Source organism: Hemicordylus capensis, chromosome 7 (assembly GCF_027244095.1).
Source record: "Hemicordylus capensis ecotype Gifberg chromosome 7, rHemCap1.1.pri, whole genome shotgun sequence".
NCBI classification, from domain to species: Eukaryota; Metazoa; Chordata; class Lepidosauria; order Squamata; family Cordylidae; genus Hemicordylus; species Hemicordylus capensis.
Window position 1 is genome coordinate 37,993,350 of NC_069663.1, and position 6,000 is coordinate 37,999,349.

At 46.2% G+C, this 6,000-nt stretch overlaps 1 protein-coding gene across 3 annotated transcripts in view; it reads right to left on the reverse strand.

Annotated features, from left to right (window-relative positions):
• NCMAP (non-compact myelin associated protein) overlaps positions 1–6,000 on the reverse strand; it is a 29,442-nt gene extending 23,442 nt beyond the window's left edge. For 2 of the 3 annotated variants that reach the window (XM_053268124.1, XM_053268123.1), the window contains exon 1: positions 5,544–5,999. The gene's annotated coding sequence lies outside the window, so the exon portion shown is untranslated. Of the gene's footprint in view, positions 1–5,543 lie in introns of all 3 variants that reach the window. The other variant, XM_053268125.1, reaches the window with a different exon arrangement.

Sequence of the window (6,000 nt, forward strand, 5' to 3'; positions counted from 1 at the left end):
CTTCACTTGCTCTGTGGCCACCCTGTCTCTTGACCAACATTCTTTTCTCATTCTTTTCACCATCCAGAAAAACATATAGCCACTCTCAACAGATAGCCTGTTCCAACCTCAGGCACTTCAATCATTTTCCAGAACCACCTCTCGGATCACCCCCTCGTAATTCAGTTCCCTGCCTCCTCACACTGCATTCTTCAGGTTCCGTTTCTAGTCTGAACCTTCCCTTCAACCTCCCTATCTGTTAGCTTGTGTGAGATTCTATAAAATAAAATAATAATAATAATTTTAATAGCAATAATAATTTAAAATAACAATTATGTGAGATTTTATTTAAATTATTTAAACAAAACCTCACACTTGTACCTTTTGAGACCTCTTCTGAGTTCTCGACCTACCCCTATGTGAGGCCGTAATCCCAACCAAACTGACAACTGTCTCTTTCTCCACAGAAGCTGGACCGCAAACTCTTTAGCTCCATGAACAACCGAACATTCTGTGCCTCCTCGCTAGCTCAGTCAAGCAGGACTGGAAGCTTTACTTCCACAAGCACTATTGAGTCCATATGTCAACTTCTAGAAACAACCAAAGCCCTGACTGCAGGAGAATTCTGGGCTTGGGGGGCGAATTTAGCAAGACCCAAATTCTGTTTTAAAAAATTCTCTCTCTCAACTTCACTGTTTTTATCATCAGCTCGTATAAAACTTTTAGATTTGATTCTAGAGGGGAAAGTCTGCTGAATTGTGGAAGGTTTATTTCTTATCGGTTTCTCATCCCAAGACAACTCTGCCGGCAGCAGTCGTTTGTTTCTGGGTTGCTGCTAGAATCCAAACTGATTTTCTAGCTCATGGAGTTCAAAGCAAGCATATTAAACAAAGATTGATTTATTGGTAGTTTGTTTGCAAATATGGAGAGGAGAGCTGGGCTTGTGGTAGCAAGCATGAATTCTCCTCTGCCATAGCTCGACAGCTATCCTTGTAAAGGAGAATCCGGCAAGGATTCCCCTTTAGAAATAAAGGGCTTGGGTGGGTGGGGGATGGGCAGCGGAAAGTTAATTCTTCTTTTTCTACCTTCTAAAATGCTGGCAGAGACAATTCCTCGCATGGGCCCGCCTGTCTCCCAAATGCCCCGAAATGGGCCCAAAATGGCCCAACCTGTCATTTGGGAGGTAAGTGCGGCCATGGAAGGAGCTTTCGCCGCTGTCCCCGCCACGCAGTGGCATTTTTAAAAGGGTAGAAAAATAGGAGTTCACTTTCCCCCGTGCCCCCCCCGACCCAAGCCCTTTACTTGCACATCACCCTCAAAATTGGCCGCCCCTCAAAATTGGCCGCCGTAGGCAAGTGCCTATGTTGCCTATGCATTAACCCGCCCCTGTCTGGAGGGATGTCAATGGATTTTAACTTCAGATATCTGGTTCCTGGAACTGCCCCATGACATCATCAGTGGGGAGGGAACCAAAAACCATCATCACTGGTTTCTTGGGACAGTTCCCCTCCCAACCCAAAAGCAGGCAATGCAAACAATAGCTTTGGCTTACTAGAGCCAGTGAATCAAGCTTTGATGGGCTCAGATATTCCACTGAGGATCTTATTTCCAAACTACCCTTAGAGTTGCATCTCTTGCAGCTTCATAAAAGCAACGCAGCCATAAACCATTGTTTTAAGAACCTGCGTGCAGGCTTTTCACTAGCTCTGCTTGACTAACAGCAGCCCGGCCACACAATGAGCTGCACCCCCTGGGGAAGGGCTTTAGCTCAGGGCCAAACGACTGGCAGCAGGGGATGATGGGAGTTGTAGCCCAACAACATTTGAGGACCAAAGATTGTGAACCGTTGCATAAAATCTCCATCATTCTGCTGTTGCTCTTTTAAGAGTAATAACAGCAGCCATGTGAGGCAGAACTGGATAAGGACCAGTGCTCCCTCCAACAGGGATTCTCAGATGGTGTTGATGACAACTCCCAGAATCCTCAGCTATAAGGGGTTTTGCTTGGGGATTCTGGGAGTTGTAGTCAACAACACCTGGGAATCCCTGTCAGAGGGAACACTGATCAGGACCACAGCAGTGGGGGTGGGGGTTGTTCATCCTCCTGCCCTGCACTGCTAAGCTTCCCCAGTTAAGATTGCCCCTTGAAGCTGGTAGGCTTTGCTTCATTGGCAGTTTTCAAACAGAGGCTGGACACTCATTTGTCTGGGATGCTATAGCAGATTTCTGCACTGTGCGGGGTGGGGTGGGGGTAGGGTGGATTGGAAGACCTTCAAGGCCCCTTCCAGCTCTAACACTATCACTTGTTCCACTGGGGAAAACTTATAGAGACCATCAATCAATAAACATTTACACACACACACACACTTACTTTGGTACTGGGATTGTAAGCTACCTCAAAAACTTTCTTGATGAGTGTGTGTGTGTGTGTGTGTGTGTGTGTGTGTGTGTGTATATATATATATATATATATATATATATATATATATATATATCCCCCACTTACTTGGCAAAGAGGCACCTTTTAATGTGGCGATTCTCTTTATTGAGCAGGGGGAGAGTAACTGGCCCTCTCCACCCCTAGCACAGGACCTCCAGTGACTGTTGCTGGTGTCTATCTTATGTTTCTTTTTAGATTGTGAGCCCTTTGGGGACAGGGATCCATCTTATTTATTTATTATTTCTCTGTGTAAACTGCCCTGAGCCATTTTTGGAAGGGCGGTATAGAAATTGAATACTAATACTAATACTAATAATAATCAGCAATATTGATAATAAAATTCTGCTATCCCAGGTCCTTGGGAAGGACTCGATGTCTGGATAAAACAAACCAGTCAATAATGCCTGTCTGACTGTGTAAACAATAATAATATATTAGATACATTATAGATAAGACAGTCTTCCCCAGGGCTGGTTTGGCCCTATCCTTTGCAGTCCATATTTTGCATGCAGAAGGCCCCAGATTCGGCCCCCTCTTGCCTTCTCCATCAGAAAAAATCTCTGATACCAAGACTAGAAGAAACTTCTCAGGGCTTCAGTTATGAGGGGGTGCGGAAACGGCCTTACCTTTTACAACAACAATAACAAACATTTATATACTGCTTTTCAACTGAAGTTTCCAAAGTGGTTTACATAGAGAAATAATAAATAAAAATGAATGAATAAGATGGCTCCCTGTCCCCAAAGAGCTCACCATCTAAAAAGAAACGTAAGACAGACACCAACAACAGCCACTGGAGGGATGCTGTGCTGGGGTTGGATCGGGCCAGTTGCTCTCCCCCTGCTCAATATAGAGAATCACCATGTTTAAAAGGCACCTCTTTGCCCAGTTAGCAGAGGTTTTACAACAACCTCGACTACTTTTATTGATAGTCATAGCAATAAAACATAGTAGAGTTTTATTACAGCACTACTTGACAGCATTTTTATTGTGTCATTTTTATAGTTCTTTAAGGCTTTAAATGTTTTGTAAACTGCCTTGAGATTGTTTTAATGAAAGGCAGTATCAAAATTTAACAAATAAAATAAACAACAATACATTCTTAAGTTACAAGGTGGCAAGATTTGACTAAAATTGGGGGCGGGGGGGGAATCAGGCAATATTAATTTTATTAAGGGGCTCCCCTTCTACCCCCCCCACCCCAATAGTTTGGACACAAGCCTCCAAATGCAAGCAATTTGAGAAAGGTCTGTGGTTCAGAGGCAGAGCATCTGGCTTTGCATGCAGAAGGTCCCAGGTTCAATCCCTGGCAGCATCTCCAGATAGGGCTGGGAAAGACCCCAAGACTCCTGTCTGAAACTTTGGAGAGCTGCTGCCAGTCAGTGTAGAGTCAATAGTGAACTAGATGGACCAAGGGTCTAACGGACTCAGTACAAGGCAGCTGCCTATGTCAGCAGGGCACTTTCCAGACTAGACCCTGCAATGGGGTCACGTCGTATCTCGGAAGTGGGCTTCCACACTCCCTGCGTCGTGACACCGCAGTCCCTACAGCAGGGCGCCGTTCACATTTCCAATGCCTTGTTTCGAATTTAATCGCTGCAATATACAGCGAGGATGTCATATATATCCGGCGTAATATATATTATGCCATATATATATTACGCCATATATATATTACGCCATATATATTACGTCATATATAGGAAGTTGCTGGTTTTGGGGGGTGTTAGTTTCCGCGAGACTGCTCCCCCTGCTGTTTACGTTTCAAATGCGACTTGCCCAAAAGGAGGCATTTTGCTGCTGTTGAGCAGCTAGTCTGGAAAGCGCCCTGGTTAAGCTTTTCCTTGCACGAAGACAAAGTGATGGCAAAAGCTTCATTAGGCGGAAATCTTATGCAGGCTTTCATAGGGAGGAAGAAGCCCCACAGAGGATTTCTCTGTGTCGAGTTTATATCATCATCATTATTGGATTGTGAGCCTTTACAATCTCGGAACTACCTTTTCTTTTTCTAATGAACAGGGAACAACTACCATTTCTTTTTCTTTGTAAACTGCTTTGTGACCTCTTTTGTTGAAAAGCAGTACTACTATTACGGTTACGAATATTTATATACTGCTTATCAACCCACTTCTCAATGTGGTTTACATTTAAAATAAAATAAAATAAAATAAAATAAAATAAAATAAAATAAAATAATAATAATAATAATAATAATAACAACAACAACGATTTTTTTTCACCTGTCCCAACAGGGCTCACAAATTCATCATCTTAAAAGAAACATAAGGAAGAAACATAAGGTAGGAACCAGCAACAGTTACTGGATTGCTGCGCTCTCTCACTCTCTGTGTGTGACAAGAATTGGGCCAGTTGCTCTCCCCAGGATAAATATAAAAGAATCATCACTTTAAAAGGTGCCTCTTTGTTCAGGTAGCAGGGGTTAGGGCTATATAAATATTAATAATAATTCTACCTCACCCCTCCAGCAAACTGCTGCTCCCGGCAGCTTACAATATAAACACAATAAAACAACAATAAGTAATAATAATGCAAGCATAAAAGCATGAAAATTTCCCCCAAAAAAGCCACCCTGCAAGGGTATCCAGTGCCATGCAGTTGCAAAGCTGCAGGTGTTGTGTAGCAAAAATGCAATAAAAGAAAATCAACATTAAATTCCTGCACAAATTAAGCCACGGAACCAGGAGACCCACAGTTAAGACAGCTTCATGAAGTCACTAGAGTGCCCAAGTCGGAGGAGTTCCACCTGGCCACACCTGTTCAGAGAGGCAGGGGGCGAAGTACTTAAAAATGAATTTTGGGGGGGGGGTCTCCTCCAGTCGGGTCCTCTGCACGTTTTACTCGGAAGTAAGTGCTACACCGAGTCCTCCGGGGCTCCTTCTTCCTCCCTATGAAAGCCTGCATAGGAGTTCAGCCTGAGGCGGCCGACGATCCGTACGGGGAGAAGCCAAGCAGGTCGCTTTCAGAAGAAGAAAAAGTCCTACAAGGAGCTCCACGGAATTGCCACGGAGCTCGCAGAACTTTTTCTTCTTCCTTTTCTGGGACAGCCAAGAGGCGGCCGATAGATATCTCCCACCTCCCTCCACGGCGGCGTACCGAGAACTTACTCCCGAGTCAGCGAGACGAGGAGGCGACCTCAGCCGGGGGGTGGCCCCGATCCCGTCCAGCAGGGAAGGAAACCTCCGCTCCGCTGCTTTGTCCGACACGACACGCCGTTCCTTATGAGCTTACTCGAGAGTAAAGCTGCTGCCGCCCCGCCTCGGGCTGCCTGCAACCCTCCACGGCACGGCGACTTGGGAGTAAGCAGACTCGCCGCGGGGTGGGGGGCGGAGACGTGCCCAGGATCGGGCCCTTGGGTCGCCTGGGTCGGGTGGGGCTGGCTGGTCGCCGGCCACCCACCTGCCTGCCCGCCCGCCTGCTGCTCTCGGTGCGGCGGGGCGCGCTCAGGCGTCCGCCCGGGCTGGTGCTGCGCGCTGCTCCTGCCAGCCTCGCCTCCGTCCTGCCCGGCGGGGCTCGCTCGGCTCCTGTTTGCACAGCCGGCCCCTCCCTCGCCCTCCTCCTCCT